The sequence below is a fragment of the Hippocampus bargibanti genome, linkage group LG03, assembly GCF_051943395.1.
Source record: "Hippocampus bargibanti isolate YZ-2025 linkage group LG03, ASM5194339v1, whole genome shotgun sequence".
Taxonomy (NCBI): domain Eukaryota; kingdom Metazoa; phylum Chordata; class Actinopteri; order Syngnathiformes; family Syngnathidae; genus Hippocampus; species Hippocampus bargibanti.
This window is the reverse complement of record NC_142736.1, coordinates 2,678,380-2,703,773: the sequence shown is the minus strand read 5'-3', so window position 1 is coordinate 2,703,773 and position 25,394 is coordinate 2,678,380. Positions and strand designations below refer to the sequence as shown.

General features: G+C 42.1%; 1 protein-coding gene across 1 annotated transcript in view; it reads left to right on the top strand.

The window, feature by feature from the left end:
* cdh8 (cadherin 8) overlaps positions 1–25,394 on the top strand; it is a 213,228-nt gene that overhangs the window by 25,204 nt on the left and 162,630 nt on the right. Inside the window, 2 exon segments of the mRNA XM_088991493.1 lie at positions 20,130–20,386; positions 24,975–25,110. The gene's annotated coding sequence lies outside the window, so the exon portion shown is untranslated.

Genomic DNA, 25,394 nt, shown 5'->3' with positions numbered 1-25,394 from the left:
AACTTAATTGGTTCCCAGACAGAGTGTGTTAGGCGAAAAGTGTGTATCCCAAAAAAATAATTCCCCATAGAAACCATTAAAATGAGAATAATCCATTTCCAGGTCCCCATAAAACATAATTTTCTACTTTCTAATTTTTTAAGCATTAAAACTACACAAAATATACCTTATTTTATGTCTAATAAATTTCCTATGGTATTATAATTAAATAAATAAGCGGTACTGTATAATAAAGTCGGTTTATTTACCTTTGTGATGGTTGTTGATGGCTTGATGGAATGGAGTGGCCGGTTTCATCAGCATTAAACACTTGGTGAGGAACGTAGCCTTCTTCTTTCACCATCTTGAGGAATGTTCCCTTCTCCGCGATAATTTTACCTAGTTCCTCATCAATTGTTTTCTGTTTCGCTGGGTTGATAACTTTTTTGACAAAAAAAGCAAGCGTGCGAGCGAATGAGCAGTGTGCAGGCTAGCTAGCAGTTAACTTTGCCTATGGACCCGGCATTCCGATCGTTTGGCTGGATTTTTTTTTACCAATCATGAGGAACGGAAAACTATGTGTGTGTGTGGCTGTCACTGAAAAACATTTCTAAAGATTTTACTTCTTTGGCTCTCTTAGTCAAAAAGGTTCCCGACCCCTGCTCTACATGTGTCACGGTTTGCGAGGTGGTGATGGATCCCAAAAAAGCAGGCAGGAGGGAGGGAGCAGCAGGATGTAATTGACAAATTGTATGAAATGAAGTCAGGAGGAACAAAATCTGACAGGTTGAAGCAAACACGTACAATGACCCGACAACGAATGGTCATGCCGGGAGTCCTTTTAACTGCCACTGATTGGAACGACCAACACCTGTGCAGGTGCAGGCGGGGCCGACAGCGCCACCCGTTGGTCGCCAACCAGATTGTGACAACATGGGAGTGTATTGATCAAGTATCACACAAAACGACACCTCGCAATATCAATCTTTTGTCTGTGACGGACAGTTTAACAATCTTACCAACCAATATATTGCGAAATGAATCTTTTGTTGTTATGCTAATTGCTACAGCATCATACCAAACATCGTTGCGAATACCAATACTTTTCATTTGCTCCATCTTGAGCTTCCTCAGACCACCTCGATTTTTCTTCCAACTCAACTTCTGTCTCTCCATGCGGAATCCTACCACTTCCACCTTCCCACTTGCCTTCACTTGTCAGTGGCGGCACCTTGCACACCTCTGGAGCTCTGTTCTCATCTTGTCATACACCTCCCACTCTATTCCACCTCCAACTTCTCTCCGCACTCTAACGCGGTGATTTCTTAGACGTGTTCAGATTTCCACTGAGCTACACTTGCCCATCTCCCCCACTATACCCCCCCTTCCCCTCCAAAACCTGGATCACAATGTCATTTGGGAGCATAGCAGTCGACGGAGATGTCAGCATCAACCTGTCCATCATCTCTGCAAATAAACACACATCCGCAGTAAAATGGATTTTTTATACCTTATGATCCAAAACAATATCATCTAATGATACGTGGCTATTAGATGATTCTGCTGCGGTACACTAGTGTATCAGTGTCAGAGATGTTTGTTTGGACACTGTGAACAAAGCCTCGAACACAGGAAGATTGTCTTTTACGGCCATTCATGACCGACGGCCAACTTCCACAGTCATCTGCCAAGCTATTTATTGCGAGTATATGCAAATGTAAGTGATACATTAGTAAAACATAGACTTCTTGATTTAAATACAGTAAAGTCTCGTTATATCGGATATATCGATAGCCCCGGTTATATCGATACTATTTCTATGCACGCACGGAGAAAATTACATGCAAACAGTGTCGGATATATCGATAGTCCCGGTTATATCGATATTTTTTCGGACTCCCTTGAATATCGATATACAGTAAAGTCTCGTTATATCGAGAAATAGTATCGATATAACCGGGACTATCGATATATCCGATATCGATATAACGAGACTTTACTGTAACGAGACTTTACTGTACTACTCACCTGGACGTTACCAAGCACCAACAACTATAAAACAACAGAAAGTAGACATTTTAATTGGTTTTCCTTTCCATGAACTGATTGATTTGTAACCTGCCTCTCTCTCTCTCTCTCTCTCTCTCTCTCTCTCTCTCTCTCTCTCTCTCTCTCTCTCTCTCTCTCTCTCTTTCACTCTCTCTCTCTCTCTCTCTCTCTCTCTCTCTCTCTCTCTCTCTCTCTCTCTCTCTCTCTCTCTCTCTCTCTCTCTCTCTCTCACACACTCTCTGACCAAACTAGTTAAGTTGCTGTCACTCAAAGAAGTGCCAAGGTCGACGGAGCACCAGAGTGAAGCGCCCCGTAATATGAGAGACGACGGAGACAGAGAGGAAAGGTGGTAGGGTTGCGGCGGTGGTGGTGAGGTTGTGAGGTAGGGGTCTAGAAATTGGGCCAGGGATGATTTCAAATTGTCTGTCTAATGGCTGCCACCCAGGAAGCCATTTCAGGTGACTTGTTATCCATCATGAGAGCTGCCAGGATCTCTTTGCTTCCCGCTAGGCTAAGAGCTCCAGGCTATCACCACCGTTGACCTCGTCTCGTTTCAAAACGCCACCAATTTTAGATGTCTCCTCTCTAGTCGCTACCAGCTCTACTTGTGTCGTCTTTTCGGCTCAGTAGCTTTTGTTTCACAAACTGCTTGTGTAACCTACGCAGTGTCATACTAAATAACGTCAATCCGTTGTCAATATAATTTGTCGTATCCGTGACAGAATGATACCAAACAATGATGCGCATGTCGGATTTTTCACATTCATAAACATTTTTTCTTGTCTTCTAATATATACATTGAGGACTGATGGAGAATAAGAATTTATCATATTTAAAAGTTTCATGGTGTTATATGCTTAGTGAACATGTGTGACTCGAATACACAATTGAAGCACAGACTTCATCTAGGACATCTGGCCTTGGACAGAATTTAGGACTTGGGAAACTCTTTTATCACAGGAATAATTTACGACTTGAAACTCCTTCACAGGAAGAGCTCATTAGCCATGCTACAAATGTATCAGTTCATTGAAAATACAATGTTTTATTGCTTACAGCTGTTCGTGCTTAGAACTCAAGAGGTGTGGTATTCTAATCAACAAAGCTATGTTTTACTAATGTTTCACTTAAATTTGCATATACTCTCAATAAATAGCTTGGGAGAGGGCTGCAGAATGGAAGCGTCTGTCATGAATGGCTACATCTCCTGCCGGCAGTAAAAAAGACAATCTTTCTGGGTTCGAGTCTTTGTCCACAGTGTCCGATCGAATATCTCTGACAAGGAAAGTGAGTCACTGAGCAGTGTGCAGGGTACAAGTTGTGCTAGTATAAAGTCTTTTGATCAAATGATGCAGAAAGTCCTCACGCATTTAAAGTGGCCATTAGTGTGGAATATTAATCAGTTGGTTATGCAAATAACGGAGAGTGATGAAACTACAATCATGAATATGATCGATGCGTCACAGAGAAAAACTAAAATTTGCAACGAGTCATTTCTTAAGGAGGTTGATGAAAGGAAGAAGCTATTTAAATGTCTTCTGGCTTTAGTTTGCAAAACAAACCAATAGTGTGTAGCTGAATGAAGGAGCGAAAGAAGTGGTGACCAGGATATGGAGGGTCCTTTACAATATTTCCAGACCACACTCAGAAGGAAGAAGGTATTTGAATGTCTGTTGGCTTTAGTTTGAAAAAAAAAGAGTGCGTAGCTGATTAAAGGAGCGGAAGAGGTAGTGACCAGGATGTGGAGGGTCCTTTACAATATTGCCCGACCACACTCAGAAGGAAGAAGCTATTTGAATGTCTGCTGGCTTTAGTTTGCAAAAAAATTAATAGTGCATACCTGAATGAAGGAGTGGTAGAGGTAGTGACCAGGATGTGGAGGGTCCTTTACAATATTTCCAGACCACACTCAGCATTTTACTGACATTACTCCATCCAATCACAACTGGACCCATTTAAAGATTCATCCAATCTCAGCTGCTTCCTTTCTCGTCAACATCGTATTGTGGTCCTCCCATTTTTGCATCTTAACTGCTCAGCATCAGTTTTCGAGGGGGTGCGATGTCGAAGCAATGACTCACACCTGACAGATTTGCACATAAAAGCCTCTCCCGCTGCCATCTTTGTCGAACTTCAACAGCAAGACTTTGGGGGATTCATTGAGAGCTCATCATTTGTTGTTCTTCAGATTGTCTTTCAGACCTCCTGTGATGGAGTTATCTCTGAAAGCTTCCCCCGATGACTGTGGAATCATTTGCAGGGAAAAGCAGTGATTATTAATAGAACACACCGCCATATCTTAAGAGCATATTTCACCTGCTTTTCACTTTCTTTATGTTGATGGGGTCTTCATTTCTTTCAAGCTTTCCTCAAGTCTACACGTTTTCAGGGACTTGAAGCATCTAAGGTTCAGCCTCAGGTTAGCTAGCAGCTAACGATTGCTCTCATTTAGACGAGTAAAGAGACAAAGGACGTAAATTGTTTTGAAGGGGGATGGTGTTGCCATACAAGCCCTCCCATCACGACCCGACAGTCCCCCAAAAAAAAAAAACACAAGCAGATCTTGACAAGACTTCAATTCACAGGTCAGGAAACACGTCGGAGTGGCGGCACGCAGGGTTGAAGAGAGCACTTAGCTTGACAGCTTCCTTTTAATGCCAGCTGCCTGCGAGCCCCGAGACACGCCAGGCCGCCGTACATACAGATCAACTGGTGGCGTACGCGCTTTGAATGGCAATTTCATGCCCAATCTGGGTTGCATGCGCGGCGTAGACCTGTGAGAAGCTCACCTTGAATGGGATAGAAGCAGCTGAATTGTTGAAAGATAAGATAATCTTTATTAGTCTCACAATGGAGGAATCCATAATTCACAGCAGCAAAGCTTTTTTGGGATGTATTAAGACACTTGCATTCTTGCTGATCTTATTCACTGCCATTCACGAATGTATTCAAGAATTGAAAATATGACGTAGAGCGCCATTCCAGACTTTGTTTGGGTTTAGTTTTTTTAAGCTTGGGTGCCGATAAAGCGCTGGCCATGACCTCTGGAAATGTTTTTTTTCTTTTCCACAAGGGGTCAGCAATCCATATATATTTCATATATATAGAGGTAACATCTGAGTTACGACCGGGTTCCGTTGCGACAAAACGGTTGTAAGTCAAACGGTCGTAAGTCGAAATCCATTCAAAATGGCCGACGTGACGTTTACATGACAGGATAGTGTACGATGTCAATATGTTGTTTTTAAGCAATATTTTCTATTGAACACTATTATATACCAAACTATTTACAGTTCATTTATAAATTGAATAACTTTTCGTGTCATTTTTATCATTTTACATTTCGATTTTTATTACTCTATAACTGTACCTGTAACGTATACAAAACTGTTTACTGTACAGTTCATTTATAAATGTAATACTTACCTTTTAGTGTCATTTTTATTGTTTTATATTTCATATTATCGACGTGTATTTTATATAGTGGGTTAAAGAAAACACTTATCTGTAAATAATACACCATTATTACAGTATTAAAACAAGATATCGCTCTCCCTGCTAACGGCCAGAAGACGTTGCTCGACACACGCTCGCACTCAGGCGGACGCTAAAGGAAAAACGCAGTGTACAGTACTAGAGGAGATGTTGCCGAGACGGTATCTGCACTGTATTACTACTGTATTGAGTGTAGTCACGCAGGTAGATTGCTGTGCGAGTGTGTAACATGCTGGCTGGCCAAAATTGTAGTGGGTAGAATAAAAAAAAAAAAAACGTTCTGGTAGTCGAGGTCGTAAGTACGGGTGGTCGTAACGTAGTTACGTTGTAACGTAGTGGTCGTTGGAGTCCAGACGGCTCGAATTGATACGGAAGGACTTCTTTAATCGATTGCAAGCATTTATGTTTTCCTCCTCAGAACTATTTGAATCATATTCATAACTGGATGTAAAGCCATTGTCTTGATTCTAGAGCAAGGCAAAGACGTCCTGTCTTGACGTCACGAACAAGGGGGCGGGACCTTCTGAAACTCACCACCTCCGAGGTCATTTTGAAGTAGTTTTGGGACACTTTAACTCATTTTTATTGGTGTTTTGCATTTGACTAAAAATATCAGACTGCGTGTTTTGGGTATTTTAGATTTTATAAAACGTTTTTCTGATGTCGGTTAGGAAACAAAAAAAAATGGTGTCGGTTGCCCTTTAATAGTCCCAAAATAGGCGAATTTGACATTCCTTATCACTATACGTTACTTCTTCCTGCTTTTGTCGCTCAACAGGAAGCCTCCTTGCAAGGCAAACTAAGGCACCACAAACACACTGCGATAAAACACGGAAATAAGCTTCGCCGGAATCCTTTGGAGAAAACAACGAAACCAAGCGCACGGAAAGCGGTATCGCTAGCCTGTTGTGTGTTTGTGCGGATGACAAACAATGGCAGCCTGCGATGTGACATAGCGGCGCGGGCGAGAGACAGCTTGCGTGGGAGGCTCCCGGGGTCGATGGAAACCACAAATCCGGGGGTGCTCTGATGAGTTTGTTTGGAGCCCAGCTGCGAGTTGCTTGAAATCCATTAGAAATCCCCTATTGTGTGTGCGTGTATGTGTGTGTATGTGTGTTTAGGTAGAGGTCGTGGCAGCACTTTGACTGCGATCCATGCGGCACATCTCAAGTGTGTGTGTATGTATGTGTGTTTGGTGCGAAGCAATCAAGAAGCCCGAAAAAGTCGCGAGACATAAAAACAGGTCATCAGCGACGTCCACCGAGAGTCCAACCGTGTGGCCGTTTGTTGGGAAAAACAAGACGGCTGGGGTGGAGGGGGTGATTATGACCTCTGTCGAATGGAAACTTTGATATGGACTGGTCGTGTTGGACAATATTTCGATGGGATGTGTTCGACAAGGGTTTCTGTAGCCACATATAGGGGCAACAAAAATAATCAGTACAGTAATACCTCTGTTTACGAACCCCTTGGCTTACGAACTTTTCAGTTTACCAACGATACGTTTATGAATATTTTACCTTGGCATACAAACTATTTTTTGGGATACACACGGAGCTGCCACAATGAGTGATGTGTCGTTCGCGAACGAGCCCGTTCTCCTCACAAGGAAATGGCAGCCAACTTTTTTTTGTACTCTATTCCCCGCTCCCAGTCTTCAGTTAAAGCCCACCGAGGGACCGACCGAGGGACCGACCGAGGGACCGACCGAGGGACCGACCGAGGGACCAACCGAGGGACCGACCGACCGAGGGGCAGACACACTGCATTTTGGGTACTTTGTTTGGTCTGAAAACTTCGTGTTGATCCGTGTTGATGGCGAAATTAGAAGGAAAACACATAACGCGATGGTGAATCGTTGTGTGTTGCACCAAGACCACTATTTGATACTAGTTGACACAAATTCCCAGCAGACAAATCAGCCCATTTGCAACGGAGCCTGGGCGCCATCTTGTGCATTTTCTGGGCGCTACATTGGAGTCCAGATGCCTCGAAATGAGACGGAAGGACTTCTTTAATCGGATGCAAACATTAATGTTTTCCTCTTCAGAACTATTTGAATCATATTCATAACTGGATGAGTCACAACAAAGCATCTTCTCCGAATCTGGAGCCATTGTTTTGATTCTCGAGCAAGGCAAGACGTCCTGGCGTGACGTCACGAACAAGGGGGCGGGACCTTCTGAAACTCTCCATTTCTCGGTCATTTTGAAGTAGTTTCGGGACACTTGAAGTAACTTTTATTGGTGTTTAACATTTAACTAAAAATATCAGCCTGCGTGTTTTGGGTATTTTAGATGCGATAAAAGGTTTTTCTGATGTCAGTTACGAAACAAATAATGTTGTTGGTTGTCCTTTAAAATTTATCTCACCCGCCGCACCCCCAAAAAAACAAAACATATATGGATCCGCAATCCGCAGTGACCGAGCCCTAAATTCTGTCAGTTCCATTCACTCTTGGCTCCCATGTCACATGGCTACTTGCCAAACATAAAACCGTTTTCAAGAGCTCGACCCGGTAGCCAGCGTGTATACGCTTGGCAAGGTCTCGTCTCTTTTGTCTTCTAGAAGTCATGGGCTATCGATTGGACTGGAGGTGTCTCTGTGGACTCCGTTTGCTGCGCTGGCGTATTTACGGTGTACAGTACTCAACAATGGAGGCTAAAAAAATGTTCGCAGTGACTTTTCCTGAGCAGTGGGAGCCTTCGTGGCTTTTTCAGGGGATACGCTTGAAAAAGGCTTGACAAGGGCACCTCGTTCCCGAGTTCGTTCGAGTAGAAGTTTTATTGGCAGGACAGCGTGTCCCATGAGTTCTCCGGATATCTTGTAATATGCCACCCTTTACTGCGGAGAACCACGAGGTCATCGCGGTAATGGGTGGCAAATAGACTGATGTGCAATAGTTTAGGGTGGGTGAAAAGAACACAATGTTTTATTTGAAAAAAAATGGTAGCAGAAAACCCTGCGGAGATCTGACTTTCTGCTGGCTTCGGGGTAAAAAAAATGTTCTCCATTGTATTCTCCATTCAGGCGTTACAGATCGGTAGAGTTAGACTGTAGGTATGCCTCCCCGAACTTAGTAGTAGTTTTAAGTCTTAGAAAATTAGAAAGTAGAAAATTATGTTTTATGGGTACCTGGGAACGGATTATTCTCATTTTAATGGTTTCCTATGGGAAATTAATTTTTGGGATACACACTTTTCGCCTTACACACACTTTCTGGGAACCAATTAAGTTCCTAAGCTGAGGTATTTGTTTTTATGTTTTTTTTTTGTTAAAAGACTAAATGAATAAACATGCATAATACAGTTAGTTTCTTTTATTCAGGGATTGGATTGGATTAGCTTTTATTTGTCTCGCAGTGGAGAAATTTACATTTCACAGATGCAAAGTTATGGAAGGAAGAGGAAAGGAAAGGAAGAAGTAGAAAAACAAAATACAGGAGCTGCTGTCAGGTATATTTTGTGTACAGTGATACCTTGTCTTACGAATTTAATTGTTTCCCCGACAGAGTGTGTAAGGCGAAAAGTGTTTATCCCAAAAATTAATTTCCCATAGGAAACCGTCACTCATTGTGGCGCTCCGTGTGTGTCACGAAAAATAGTTTGTATGCCAAGGTAAAATTTTCATAAATTTAACGTTCGTAAACCGAAATGTTCGTACACCAAGGGGTTCGTAAAGCAAGGTATCACTGTACTCGGGATTGGTCAGAAGTCAATTTCCCAGCTTTCTTTTTGGATGTCATTCGTTTTCCAAAGCGAACCTGCCTCCCGACAAACCCGTCGCGATAGCCAGACGATGACACCAAAATAAAGAGAAATCCTCACAGATGATTTTCCGCTCATTTCTTTCCTCTCCAATTAAACACATCTTCATCTTGGAAACGTTGCTCGTGGGCTGCCTGAGGCACGAAGAGAGAAAAAAAACAGAATAAGTGAAAAGTTAAAGTCTAAATTGCTCTTTTGGCGAAGATTATACATCACTTAATGTCCAAAAAATGTCTCTGCAAACTACCTAGCTACATGGGTTTGGACGAGCTAGCTAGAGGGGTTTGGACGAGCTAGCTAGAGGGGTTTGGACGAGCTAGCTAGAGGGGTTTGGACTAACTAGCTAGAGGGGCTTGGACTAACTATCTAGAGCGGTTTGGATTAGCTTGCTAGATGTTTTTGGACTAGCTACCTCACTAGAGGGGTTTGGACGAGCTAGCTAGAGCGGTTTGGATTAGTTTGCTAGATGTTTTTGGACTAGCTACCTCACTAGAGGGGTTTGGACTAGCTAGCTAGAGGGGTTTGGACTAGCTAGCTAGAGGGGTTTAGACGAGCTAGCTAGAGGGGTTTGGACTAACTAGCTACAGGGGCTTGGACTAACTATCTAGAGCGGTTTGGATTAGCTTGCTAGATGTTTTTGGACTAGCTACCTCACTAGAGGGGTTTGGACGAGCTAGCGAGAGCGGTTTGGATTAGTTTGCTAGATGTTTTTGGACTAGCTACCTCACTAGAGGGGTTTGGACTAGCGAGCTAGAGGGGTTTGGACGAGCTAGCTCGAGGGGTTTAGACGAGCTAGCTAGAGGGGTTTGGACTAACTAGCTAGAGGGGCTTGGACTAACTATCTAGAGCGGTTTGGATTAGCTAGCTAGATGTTTTGGACTAGCTACCTCACTAGAGGGGTTTGGACTAGCTAGTTAGAGGGGTTTGGACTAGCTAGCTAGAGAGGTAAGGACTAGCTAGCTAGAGAGGTTTATCGATAGACCATTCCTGTATGACTGAGAGCTTACAAAGTTTTTTTACACGTTGATTTTTCAATATGCTTTGCGTCGTTGTTTGCACAATCACCAAGCGGGTTAAAACAACACGTGGCATCAGTGGGCCCGATGTAGGTCAATCAGCTTGGAGACCAAGTTAGCGGGTTCCTATTTATGCCACGATTACAATGCAAGACCACTTGTCGACGGGTGCAGCACAAACAACTGTAGCTTAAGGAGGCTCCATGGTTGAGGCGCATTTTGGTGAGCGCATTGTTTCTCCTCGCACGTCTACCCTGGCTCGAGGTTGACCTTGAGCCGTGCATCTGTTTCTATGGTAAGCTCCACTTTGCGGCGTCGGCTTTGAAAATAACGGTGCGAGATGTTGGCAGGCTTCGAGGCACCATGTGTCTTTTTTGCTTTCAAATTACCGTAAATGCATAAGAGAAAATAACCGCGCCCTGAATTGAAGCGGATTTACGTGGGACGGGAGATATGAGAGTATCTCTTTTTCATCGATGGAGTAAAAGAAGCTATTTCCATAAAAAAAAGCAAAACCCTTCACTAAATCGCCGTGGTGGGGTGAGGTTCAATTGGGATCGTTCGTACAACAGACTTCTTAGGCAACATAGGCTTAGTTATGTTGATGGGGTGACAACAGAGCAAATGGGGCAATCAGGGCAGTCGTAGACCCCATACTCAGTCAGAACAATAGAAATAATCAGTGTAGCCGCAGGGAGTAGTCCTCTGCTCCGCCACGTCTGGACAGTAGGGATATATAGAGGGTCAAAACTACCAGAAAAAGATTTTAGTTCGCTGACGAAGCCTCTTGGCTAAGAAGCGAAACGTCCGACACCCTCAAAGAAGTACAGGCTGACGGCTGACGAGACCTTTTCATCGACTTTTGAGTTGACTTTTCACAATATTGAGATATGTCTGTGTAAGCTCTCAGTCATACAGGAGTGGTGCATCGATGAAAAGGTTTGTCAACAATTATCTTTTTTATCCTAAGTGCTTTTGATACATACAATCTCAGTAAACATAACAGCCGCGAACATGCTTAGTGTCATGATCTGGTTGGCGACCAACGGGTGGCGCTGTCGGCCCCGCCTGCACCTGCACAGGTGTTGGTTGTCCCGATCAGTGGCGGACTGCCACGTTCGGATTGGCGACCAACGGGTAGCGCTGTCAGCCCTGGCTGCTGGCTCGCAGGTGCTGGTCGTTCCCAATCAGTGACAGTTAAAAGGACTCCCGGCACGACCATTCAGTGTCGGGTCATTGTACGCTTTGTGTATGCAATTGTATGCATTGTATGCTGTGCATGTGTTTGTTTCATCTTGGCAGACTTTTACTGTTGGTTTTTCTTTTGATACTTTGTATTTCTCTGTTCAAATGATTTTAACGTTTTAGATTTTGTTCCTGTTGATTTTATTTTAATACAATTTCTCCAATACAATCTGCTGCTCCCTCCTGCCCGCTTTTTGTGATCCACAACTGCCATCACCCCTTTGAAAACCGTGACACTTAGCTAACCTTGCTCTGCTGCTCTCAGGCTCCTTTTCCCTCGTCAGAATAAACTCCAACCGGTTTTATCAATTTAAGAACGAGTGAATTTACGAATGGCATTTCCATCTCTGAAAAAACAGAAAAACTATTTTGTAACACGTGAAGAGACGGGAGAAAAAAAAGACATTTTCAGCTTATTTTGAGCTAAGAGCATGTCGAGTTTTTACACCGGCGCACCTGCCGAGCGGAAGATGAGCTTTTATGGTGAAGCCGCGATAGTTTTTCCCTGCCAGAGGCTGGCGGGTGGGAGTGCCCGCTATTTGAATAGACTGCAGCTCCGTGGGGGCTTTGACTGCAAATCATTATGGCAACAGTCCATGAGGAAAAAAAGAAAGATTCTTTTCCTCAGCCCCTTTTCTGAAAATGATTTTTTTCTAAAAGGCTTCAGAAACTCTTCTTATTGACCCCAAAGCTGGCTGGAAACCCGACTTTCAAACATTATCCATTGCTTAAAAAGCTTCATTTGAAACGTGAACCCACATTTGAAATGCAAATGCCGAACCTCCTGAAAACAGAAGCAGCTTGAAACGCTAAATTGTCAGCACAAATCCGTACTTGAAACCTTAAATTTGAAACCATGTCCCATCCTTAAAACATTCGTGTAAAACCCAAATTGGAATAAATGTAAATGTTATTTTTAAAAACTTTAAAGGACAACCGACACCATTTTTTTGTTTCTTAACTGACATCAGAAAAACGTTTTATAGCATCTAAAATACCCAAAACACGCAGGCTGATATTTTTAGTCAAATGCAAAACACCAATAAAAATGACTGAAAGTGTCCCAAAACTACAGTAAAGTCTCGTTATATCGATATCGGATATATCGATAGTCCCGGTTATATCGATACTATTTCTATGCACGCACGGAGAAAATCACATGCAAACAGGGTCAGATATATCGATAGTCCCGGTTATATCGATATTTTTTCGGACTCCCTTAAATATCGATATAACGAGACTTTACTGTACTTCAAAATGACCTCAGAAAGTTTCAGTTTCAGAAGGTCCCGCCCCCATGTTCGTGATGTCACGCCAGGACGTCTTGCCTTGCTCTAGAATCAAAACAATGTTTTCAGATTCGAAGAAGATGCTTTCTTGTTACTCATCCAGTTCTGAATATGATTGAAATAGTTCTGAAGAGGAAGGCATACATGTTTGCAATCGATTAAAGAAGTCCTTCCGTCTCATTTTGAGGCGTCTGGACTCCAATGTAGCGCCCAGAAAAGGCACAAGATGGCGCCCAAGCTCCGTTGGAAATGGGCTGATTTGTCTGCTGGGAATTTGTGTCAACTAGTATCAAATAGTAGTCTTGGTGCAACACACAACGATTCACCATTGCGTTATTTATGTTTTTTTCCGTCTAATTTCGCCATCAACACGGACCAACACGAAGTTTTCAGACCAAACCAAGTACCCAAAATGCATTGTGTCGGCCCCTCGGTTGGTCGGTCCCTCGGTCGGTCGGTCCCTCGATCGGTCCCTCGGCCGGTCGGTCCCTCGATGGGTCCTTCGGTCGGTCCCTCGGCCCATCCCTTGGTTCCTTGGTCCGTCCCTCAGTCTTTAGAGCTAGCCGTAGCTCATTGCTAGCTAGCACAATGCTTCTATCTCTGTGGAGAGCGCTAACATTAGGCAGGCTGGCAAGAATGAGATATCTACCGGTTCAAGTTGTACCCCGGCCACTTCCCAAAGACGGCTGGGATATTTTAGGACATATATAAACACATTAAGAGTGAAGTACATTCAGAAGATAAGAACCACAGTTCTAGATTGAATGAGTCTATGTTACTGAGGTCAGATGGTTCTAATGACGTGGATTTGACGCAACGGACGGAGAGTACAGAAGATGTGAAGTGATTATGAAGATCCGTAGAAGCGAGAGTGTCGCCATGCTAAGGAGGTTCGAAAGACATGGCCGGGGGTATCGTTATGGATGGCCTTGAAAGTGCAAATTGCTATTTTATGCTGTATTTGATTTGGTGCCCAGCGGAGAAAAAGAACGAGAAAAAAAAAATGCCTGCCGAGATTACAAATTGCAGTCTGACACTTTGAAAAGTGATCAGCGCTCTCATGATGCCGTGATTACGGTTATTGTGTGTGTGTGTGTGTGTATGTTTAGAGTGCGCCACATCCATAATGGATGAGCGCTGTTTACAGCCGGTTCAGGTGTGTGGCAGGCAATAAGCACTGACCCAATTACAGCCTGCCTCCTTCATTTGTGAACTCGCCGCCATTGTCCTTGCCTTCACAAATCATAATTCATCATGCACGTGGAGGACATGCGAGAGCTTTCGAATGTACATTGGCTCATTACATTTTTTTTCCCAGCATTGCCCTCACTGTAACCTCATCATGTGACTTTTTGTGGTAACTTGAAACCATGCTTTGAAACTCTAACCCCTGGTTTTAATATGAAAGCCTATGTGAAACCCTATTCTTTAAATCTTAAGCTAGTCCTGGAAATAAGAGTTGAATCTTTCTTTTCAGATGTAAAAAGTTTGAAATATTTCAGGAGTCAAGCGATATCATATTTAAACGTTTCATGCTTAGTGTGTATGCTTAGTCAACATGTGTGACTCGCATACACAATTGAAGCACAGAGAACCCCGGGGTTAATCTGAGGTCAACAGACACCGCTTGTTAAACTGTCATCTTCATCTAGGAGATCTGGACAGAATTTCGGACTTGGGAAACTTCTTTATCACAGGAGTAATTTACGACTTGAAACTCCTTCACAGGAAGAGCTCATTAGCCAGGTTACAAATTTATCAGTTCATGGAAAATACAATGTTTTATTGCCTAAACCTGTTTGTGCTTAGAACTCAATAGGTGTGGTATTCTAATCAAGAAAACGATGTTTTACTAATGTATCACTAAATTTGCATATACTCTCAATAAATAGCTTGGCAGAGGGCTGCAGAATTCAGGCGTCTGTCATGAATGGCTGCGTCTCCTGCCGTCAGTAAAAGACAATGTTTCTGTGTTCGAGCCTTTGTCCACAGTGTCCGATCGAACATCTCTGACAAGCACGTAACATGGTCAGCTACCATATACAGGAAATAAAGCAATCACAAAGATAGTGTCAGACGTTTCGCTTCTTATCCAAAATGCTTCGTCAGCGAACTAAAATCTTTTGCTGGTAGTTTCAGCCCTATATATATATATATCCCTACTGTCCAGATGTGGTTGTGCCAGTCTATGCAATGATTGATTCCGGCTCTCAGGTTGGGGGGAGCAGAGGACTACTCCCTGTGGCTACACTGATAACTTTTATTGTCCTGACTGATTACTTCTATTGTCCTGCCTGAGTATGATGTCTACGACTGGCCTGATTGCCCCATACCTATGGTGCCTTAGAAGTCTGTTGTACGAACGATCGAAATTGGACCTCACCCCACCATGGCAATTTAGTGAGAGGTTTTGCTGTTTTATGAAAATAGCTTTTTTTACTCCCCTTACAAACCATCTATTTTCTTTTGCTAATATTTTAACCTCACTGTCGTCAAATGAGTGGTTGCTAGCTGTTAGGTGCATATTTACTGCCGATTGAGGCCCGCTAGTATTATCCCTGCGATGTTGTGAAGTCTTTTTATGAGAATTTGTTCAGTCTCCCCAATGTATTGCTCTTTACAATTTTCATTTTTTCAATGTATGGAATAAACTACATTACTTTGTTTTTCATTTGACAGCCTATTACACATCCATGTTTTTTTTTTTTTTTTTTTGCAAATGTCTGCCATTGACCAATCTGGTCGGATTTTCCTTATCAACACTCATCAGTGACGATTGTGCAAAGTCCTCCTTAACACAGGAGAAAGATAAGAGTAGAAGGACAAACAAACATCTCAGTTCAAACTAATTTGTCTCCCTGTGTAACAAGCCGGACAAAAGAGCGTCGCTAATATTTCAAGCAGTGTCGTTAAAATTAGGAGCGGGCTGATGCAGGGGGAAAGAGCCACAAAGGTGATTTGAGAGAAGCTAATTAGAGAGAGTGATGGTCTTTTGCTGAAGAAACACATCTGGTTCTCAATCCCTGCGGCGGAAACGGGGATTGCATAGCAACCACCTCGGAATGGGATGGACGGACAGGGAGATGGAAGAAGAACAGCAGCGGGGAGCATGTAGTTGCTGGTGGGCGAACAATGGACCATAGGTGATTGTTAGATGGGGTCCTGAGATTGTACTTTATGTATTCTGATGAGAATATTCAATGAATAAAACATAGGAGATGTAGAGGGAGGTCGACGAGGGTGTAAAGGGGCTCAGTGGTCGACTGGTTTGCACATCGGCCTCACAGTGCAGACGTCTGTGTAAACTCTCAGTCGTACAGGAGTGGTCCATCGATGAAAAGGTGTCTTCAGCTGTCATTTGTACTTCTTTGAAGGTGTCGGATGTTTCGCACCTCATCCGAAAAGCTTCGTGAGTGAACTAAATTTGTGCTGGTAGCTCTGGCTCTATATATGGACAGAGGTGGTGGAGCTAGACCTCTGCTTTGATAGGTCCCTGCTCTAAGGTTGGCGGGAGCAGTGGACTACTCCCTGAAGCTAATCTGTTCACTTTTTTTTTGTACTGTCTGACTTTGTTCTATGACTGGCCCTGATTGCCCCATTCGCCCTGGTAATACTTCCAAAGCGAATGGGGCAATCTAGGGGCAATCTATCGATACCTCTGAAGAAGTGATAGGTCCCCTGAACCTAATCTGATCACTTCTTCAGAGGTATCGCTAGATTGCCCCATTCGCTCTGGATGCATTACCAGGGCGAATGGGGCAATCAGAGCCAGTCATAGGACATAGTCAGACAGGACAAAAGAAGTAATCAGATTAGCTTCAGGGAGTAGTCCACTGGTCCTCCCAACCTTAGAGCAGGGACCTATCAAAGCAAAGGTCTGGCACCGCCACCTCTGTCCATTAGGGATATATAAAGGTGGCAGAGCTAGCAGCACAAATTTAGTTGGCTGACGAAGCTTTTCGAATGAGGAGTGAAACGTCCGACACCTTCAAGAAGTACAGATGACGGCTGAAGAAAAAATTTTATTGATTTGCAGTGCAGAGATGGAAGGTTCGATTCTGGCTTTGGCTTTTCCGTGTCTGGGTCTGCATGCTCTCCATGTGCTTGCGTGGGTTTTCTCCAGGAACTCCGGTTTCCTCCCACATTCCAAACACATGCACACCAGGCTCATCGAATAAACACAAAATTATCCCTGGTTGTGATTGTTTGCGTGTGCCTATGTTCGTTTGTCGATGTGTCATGATGTCTTGTTTTGAATCAAGTTCACTAATTTATAAAGTGTAAGTCTCTATTTATGTGTTTTTGAAAAGCATTTCACATTGGGGCCAGTTTGGGAAGGGGGAGGGGTGTCAAAATATTGACATACAGTAAAGTCTCGTTATATCGATATTCAAGGGAGTCCGAAAAAATATCGATATAACCGGGACTATCGATATATCCGACCCTGTTTGCATGTAATTTTCTCCGTGCGTGCATAGAAATAATATCGATATAACTGCTTGTCACATGAATTTCTCCTCGGAGAAATTTTTGTAACGGGACTATCGATATATCCGATATCGATATAACGAGACTTTACTGAATTTTGATTCGAACCAAAAAATATACAGGTAACATCCGACTTACGACCGGTTCGACATACGACAACCCGGATACAACCGCGACATATATATATATATATATTATGAATATATATATATCGGAACAGAACTCGGTCGTAAGTCAGATGAATATATAAGTAAGTCATATATATATATATATATATATATATATATACACAGAAAATTACATATATATATATATATATATATATATATATATATATATATATATATGAATCAACTCAAATAGAAAGCTAGCTAGTTAATAGATAGGCAATAGATAGCTAATGTTTTTTTATTACATTTACATTAATTTCATCTGTGCTGTATGTCATACATATTAGCATATTTGTCAATAAAGCTGACTTTGACTTTGAATAGATAGCCACTGGATAGCTAATAGATAGCCAGCTAGCTAATAGATAGCCAGCTAGCTAGCTAGCTAGCTATGTACCACTATTCTGGTGAGCATGCCATTTAATACTTTGATACCTTTTTTCGATGCCTTCCAATGCCCATCTCACACAAAAACACCCACACAAAGAGTCGGTGTAAATAACTGCACAGGCACAGAGTCTATTTGCAGAAATATGAAAGCTTCAGCCGCTTCATTTGACAACTGGATGCCCGTGGTGTGAAGTGTAATTGCTCATATTAGGCCAAAGTGTCTCTCCCTTTCCCCCTCTAAATCATTTCCTCTCATCCAGGCCTGACGGGAGGATCTTTTGTCTACTTTTTTCTTCTGCTTTCTTCTTTCTCTTCTTCTTATGTTGTTTTAAATAAGGCGGACTTACATGGAGGTCCTCTATTCCCCACCCCCAGTCGTCGGTTAAAGCCACGTGATTGGTCAAGAATGCAGCAGTGAGCGGCGGGGTTTACAGACAGAGAGAGAGTGAAGCCGTTCTCCCAAAAACAAAATGGCTGCTGGCATTTTTTTGTCCTCTATTCCCCGCCCCCAGTCTTCAGTTAAAGCCACGTGATTGGTCAAGAACGCTGCAGTGAGGGGAGGTGGTTTCAACATTAAATAGACAGGCAGACGACAGAGAGAGAGAGTGACAAAATGGATAGAAAACTGTGAAATTTGGACTCATTTCAACTTTGATAGTTCAAAGGCAGAGTGTAGACTGCAAGGTTAAAATTCCCATTATCCAGGCACAAGCCATCTGTACACTTGATGCAAAAAGCTATCAACCCAGCTAAACAGAACACAATTGATGAGGAACTAGGTAAAATTATCGCAGGAAAAGCACCTACAAGGGATCATGCCTCAAGATGGTGAAAGAAGAAGGCTACGTTCCTCATCAAGTGTTTAATGCTGATGAAATATATATACATAAACATATATGGCAAGTTAATCCTTCATCTGTTCGCTGAGCCCAACTTCAGAGCCGCACACAAGCTCCTTGGTGGAGGTAATAAGAAGCTTTTCTTGTATTCCGATGAGATAAAACACATTATGTCATTCGCAGTTTCCCACTGTTTGCTAATATCCAATACTGGACGGCGCCACATCATCGCAGTCGGCCAATCAGCACTGTGCCGCTCGTTGAGTAAAATGTCGGGTGAACACCAATCTCCCACTAAGTGACTCTAATCTGGCACCATTAGTCCATCGGTGGCTCTTAATGCTGCGGCAGTGGCAAATTAGGCCACTGTGGGCTCGCCGGGATCTGATTGAATTTGCAGGTGTTTTCCTACCATCACCAGAGGCACCCGTCCGCCTGACTCACCAGTGGCTATTTACAAAAGAATCCCACGCCCACCACCACCACCAAATCCATTAATCAGTCACAAAGCCGTTTCCTAACTGACATCAGAAAAACGTTTTATAGCATCTCAAATACCCAAAACACGCAGTATGATATTTTTAGTCAAATGCAAAATACCAATAAAAATGACTTAAAGTGTCCAAAAACTACTTCAAAATGAAACCGGAAATGGCCAGTTTCAGAAGGTCCCTCCTCCTTGTTTGTGGTGTCACTCCAAGACGTCTTGCCTTGATCGAGAATCAAAATAATGGCTTCAGATTCGGAGATCATGCTTTTTTTGTTACTCATCCAGTTATGAATATGATTCAAATAGTTCTGAAGAGGAAAGCATACATGTTTGCAATCGATTAAAGAATTTATTCCGTGTCATTTTGAGGGATCTGGGAGGGGGGAAACTCGCACCAAAAAGAGGCAGACGATGGCGACAAAGCTCCATGGAAACCGGGTGATTTGTTTCCTTAGAATTTTTGTCAGCGAATATCAAATAGATGCTCAGTGCAACACACAACGATTCACCATCGCGTTATTTATGTTTTCATTTAAATTTCACCATCAACACGGATCAACATGAAGTTTTCAGACCGCAAAATGCATTGACGTGATACAACGTGTCCTTTCTCGGTCAGGGGCGTTCCTTCCGTGACGTGACGTGAGAAGTTGTCACCAAGTCAAAAACAAGACTTCCGGAACATTCAGCGCGAGTCTTAAAACGTAAAATATCGCTATATACGGTGGAATCTTTGCAAAATATGTTAAGTAGAAGTCATTTGAAGCCATTTTACAAATTATGGACATAACTTGGCGTTGGTTGTCCTTTAAATTTAGCAGTCAAAGTTTGACTTTCATCTTCAACATTCATTTCATCAGCATTTTGGAAACAAGGTCCATCTGACAAAATCTCATTGTTGTTCTCGATCAGGTCCCTCATAGGGCAGGGCCCCTGGTCATCTCTGAAACGGACCGTGGAGGAATCCAAGGATCCTGGGGTTCATGGGGGCCCTGGTCAGCCTGTTCCCTGACATGTGGAGGTGGCGTTCAGGTGCAGAGTAGACCATGTCTGAAGGTCTACCTTCCCCTGCCACCAGGCCACGTCATCTCAGCCTTGAGGCCTTCAGTTTCCATCTATCAGGATGGCGACCGTCATGAAGGGAAGAGGAGACCATTTGGTGTACGCAGGTACTTGTCTTGTGCACATCAACGAAAATGCAAATTGCCAAATAAACGTTCACCAAACAAACGTTCGTTTGGAGATTTGCATACTCGGCACGGCAGCCAATCAGAAGCCTGTTTAGTGCTTCTGACTATACCGTGACTGTAAGATGTACTTGAAAGTTTTGAAAGGCGCTTAGAAAGAGAACTTGTCCGGAAGTGTCGGTTGTCCTTGAAGGCTTCAATTTAACACATAAAAATGTTCTCCATTTTTAGAAAAAAAAAATTTTCTACTATTTTAAAGTGGGTCAATGTGACAAACTGCCTTAACAGGAGATTTCAAGCATGCTCAAATGAGCCACCGCAGCGAAGTTCCGAGCACAAAATGGCTTTCGTTAGTGCCCAAAACGAACCCCCTAAGATGGAGCCTTTTGTTTTATTCCTTTATTTAGTGTCAGTTATTGCCATTTCATCCTCTAAAAGGCACATTTAGAGACAAAATAAGGCGCAACAATAGTAGCGCGTGGGCTCTGGAGGGTGTGGGGGAAGCTCCCAGCGCAACGCAATGCTCTTCTTTTTTGAGAGCACAGAGACCAAAGTAAGGTGTAGGAGGGCTTAATAAAAGCACCATGAGATAAATACAATCATAGAAATCCATTTTTGAAGCGTTATTCATACGGTTGAGTTCCCAGAGTGCAAACTCAGGAATTGGAAATGAGGCGTAATAGGTGCGATTTAAGGGTCGGGATAAACAGGGGTTGTCCGATTGCAATTACAAGCAACCCACAAAAGTGGTATGCATGCTCACAGATGCCCCCCCCCCCACCCCCCCCACCCACACACACACACACACACACACACACACACACACACACACACACATTCCTGTTTCAATAGTTTTGTGAGGTCTGGATAACTCCAGATAAGGAGTGAGGACCACCGTTGCTGATAAGTTTAGAGAACTAGTGTTACATTTGAACACTAAATGTCACCCCATTTCCCACTTCAACTTCTTTAAAAACAAAGAAATAAAAAGTAGACTTGAAACTGAAATAAAGCAGGAGTGAGGTTTCTGAATGGGTACATTCAAAGTCCTCACCTCTGTAGTGAAATTGGTAAAATATCATTTTACTTTTTGCGGTATGTGCTTTTGGTGGTATATTTTCCTCTCATTAACCACTCACACACCCACACACATAAACCCACACAGTGAGTAAAAAGTGTGCATATCCAAGTGAAATGAAAATACACACCAAAAAATCATTTTGGGTGAATTTGCGAGGACCTCTGAAACGTTAACAGTCGGTTGTCCTTTATTTTTATTTATTTTTTGTACTGCTGGTGCATTCACGGTTAACAATCAACGGCGGAAAAACCACACAAACACAAAAGTTTGTTGATGCGCATTCAAGCCTCTTGTCAAGCTCTCAATGATTCAAAATGGCATTCGCTAGTCCCCGTAACGCAATCAGCTTATGAGCTAGTGGATCAAAAGATCTCGCTTGCATACGATTCTTCAACCATCTTGCTTCCAATACCTTCCTTTTTAAATCAATAATCCAGCCTCCTCCCTACTGGGGTCTCTCTTCCTCCCTTTTTTTCCCACGGATCGCTACATCTCATCGCATGTATTTGCCGATCTTGATCGTCATCGGAGAGATATCAGAGGAGGAAGAAGGAGAGATTGCTTCAAGAGAGAGTGTGGAGGGCTCACCGTTGTGAAAAGCAGGGTTTGCGTATTAACCATTCCGCAACGCTGTGCTTTTTCCAACTTCAAAGGGCTGATTACAACATTGCATTTGTATTCACGCCGCCATTTGCGACCAGTGGGCAACATCTGCATGAGCGCAGTAAAGTTTAGATCCAGGATCATAAAATGTGTTTTAAGATGGAAAGCAATCATTGCATGTAAACAGACGTTGGAGTCGTAAATGTTTCACTTTGATGACATGTTATCGTCTTCATCGGGTAACTTGATTAATTCTCAGGCATTTTTTTTTATTTTAGGGAAAAATATCTATTGACCCTTATCTAGCTATCTAGCAGGCTATCTCGCAGGTATCTATCTATCTATCTATCTATCTATCTATCTATCTATCTATCTATCTATCTATCTATCTATCTATCTATCTATCTATCTATCTATCTATCTATCTATCTATCTATCTATCTATCTATCTATCTATCTATCTATCTATCTATCTATCTATCTCGCTATCTCGCTAGCTAGCTATCTTGATCTCTTGCTATCTTGATCTCTTTCTATTTTGCTATCTATCTATCTATCTATCTATCTATCTATCTATCTATCTATCTATCTATCTATCTATCTATCTATCTATCTATCTATCTATCTATCTATCTATCTATCTATCTATCTATCTATCTATCTATCTATCTATCTATCTATCTCTATCTATTTATCTATCTATCTATCTACCTTGATATCTATCTATCTATCTATCTATCTATCTATCTATCTATCTATCTATCTATCTATCTATCTATCTATCTATCTATCTATCTATCTATCTATCTATCTATCTATCTATCTATCTATCTATCTATCTATCCATCTATCTATCTATCTATCTCGCTATCTCGCTAGCTCGTGATCTAGCTAGCTAGCTATCTTGATCACTTGATCACTTGCTAACTTGATCTCTTGCTATCTATCTATCTATCTATCTATCTATCTATCTATCTATCTATCTATCTATCTATCTATCTATCTATCTATCTATCTATCTATCTATCTATCTATCTATCTATCTATAGCTATCTATTTTGCTATCTATCTATCTATCTATCTATCTATCTTGTGAGCTAGCTATCTATCTATTTCTATCTATCTATCTATCTATCTATCTATCTATCTATCCATCTATCTATCTATCTATCCATCCATCCATCCAGCTAGCTATCTAGCTATCTAGCGACCGATCGATCGATCCGTGTAGGTATCTTAGCTAACTAGCTAGCTATCCATATTGACAAGGTGAATAATTCATCATGACTATGTTCAGTATTGAGAGAGGTGAGTCGGTCGGCACTGTATTATGGTTTATATATCTATTGATCGATCAATCTATTTAATGATATATATATATATAGTATATACATAATTTTGGTGGTTATTGTCATGTCTGTCTTGATTTGTGTTTGAGCTGCAGCTGGGAGAGAAGGATGTTTCCCTCCACCAGTTGCACCTGTTCCTCGTTACCCCATGCAGCTCCACTGGGTGTTGTTTTCACCACCTCACCATACAATTCATAGTCTGCTGTCGTCTGTTTTCACGTATTTCGATTTTTGAGATTTTGTTTTGCGTGTAGTGTGCGTTCGATGAATCCTTGCCTTTGCAAGCGCTTTTGGTTTCATGTATTGTGTATCATTTGCGACCAGCGATTTCAGTCGATGCTTTGGCGTTGTGATTTTCTTCAACAAGCATTTTTTTTTTGGTGTGTGTAAACGTTGGACAAGACTACACAATGGATCACAAAGCCACACCACAGCTTGAGCATTTATAAAAGAATGAAGACATATCATTTCCAGCCAATACTGTGAGAAAAGTCGAGTGAGTGAAATTTCACTTTTGATGTGAGATATAGATAAATACACTTTTGAGAATGAGTCGACCGAGAAGTATAACAATCAGTGTGATTCTTCGCTAGCTACACTCGCATTGACAATTTTGGAATTAATACAGTACCTCTTCATTCTCTTACGATGAATATATTGTAAAAATAGTCTTTTGAATTTACCTGATTTCAACATGAACATCAGTCTTAAAGGACAACCGACGTCTCTGGACAAGTTGTGTCCATAATTTGTAAAATGGCTTCAAATGACTTCTACTGAGCGTATTTTACAAAGATTCCACCGCATATAGCTATATTTTACCTTTTAAGACTCGCGCTGAATTCCGGAAGTCTTGTTTTTGAGTTGGTGACGAGTCCTCACGTTACGTCACTGAAGGAACGCCCCTGACCGAAAAAAAAGGACACATTGTAGCAGTCCTTCCATCACGTCAATGCATTTTGCTGAACTTTGTTTGGTCTGAAAACTTTGTGTAGCACCAAAAAGAGGCAGAAGATGGCGACAAAGCTCCGTGTACAGAGTTTTGTCACAGAGCTTTGTCGCCATATTCTGTCTATTTTTGGTGCTACATTTCTCGCCCTCAGATACCTCAAAATGGCACGGAGTACATTTTTTAATCGATTGCAAACATGTATGCTTTCCTATTCAGAACTATTTGAATCATATTCATAACTGGATGAGTAACAAGAAAGTATCTTCTCCGAATCTAAAGCCATTGTTTTGATTCTCCAGCAAGGCAAGACGTCTTGGGGTGACACCACGAACAAGAAGGCGGGACCTTCTGAAACTGGCCGCTTCCGGTTTCATTTTTTTTTGCAGTTTCAGCACACTTTAAGTCATTTTTATTGGTGTTTTGCATTTGACTAAAAATATCATACTGCGTTTTTTGGGTATTTTAGATGCTACAAAACGTTTTTCTGATGTCAGTTAAGAAACAAAAAAGTGATGTCGGTTGTCCTTTAAAAAAAATCTGTGTTAGCTTCACATGTTTTAATCATATGCTACTTTTATTTTTCAGTGAAATGTGCTGTTTTGGTCCGGCATCAACATCTTCGTTTCTGAGCATGAACTCTGTGTGCATTATGGATGTGACGCTGAAGAATCCCAAGCTTCCACTGGGATTTGAGAGGATACACGGATCATCCATCAAGTAGGTAAATTCAAGTTTTGTTTTATTGTCATGGCATCAAAACACAACAAAATGGCATCATCTACTTAACTCATTCACTCCCATCCATGAATTTATTCGGGAATTGAAAATATGACAGAGCGCCATTCCTGAATTAGTTCGGCTCTGTTTTTTCTTCCTTGGGTGATAATAAAGAGCGAGTCAGACCTCCAGCAATGTTTTTCCCCTTCCAGAAGGGGGCAGAATTTCCCCCTTTTCCGTGTTGCCGCTTTGTTCCAGCTTCAGCTGTTGTTAAAGCGCTTGATAAAC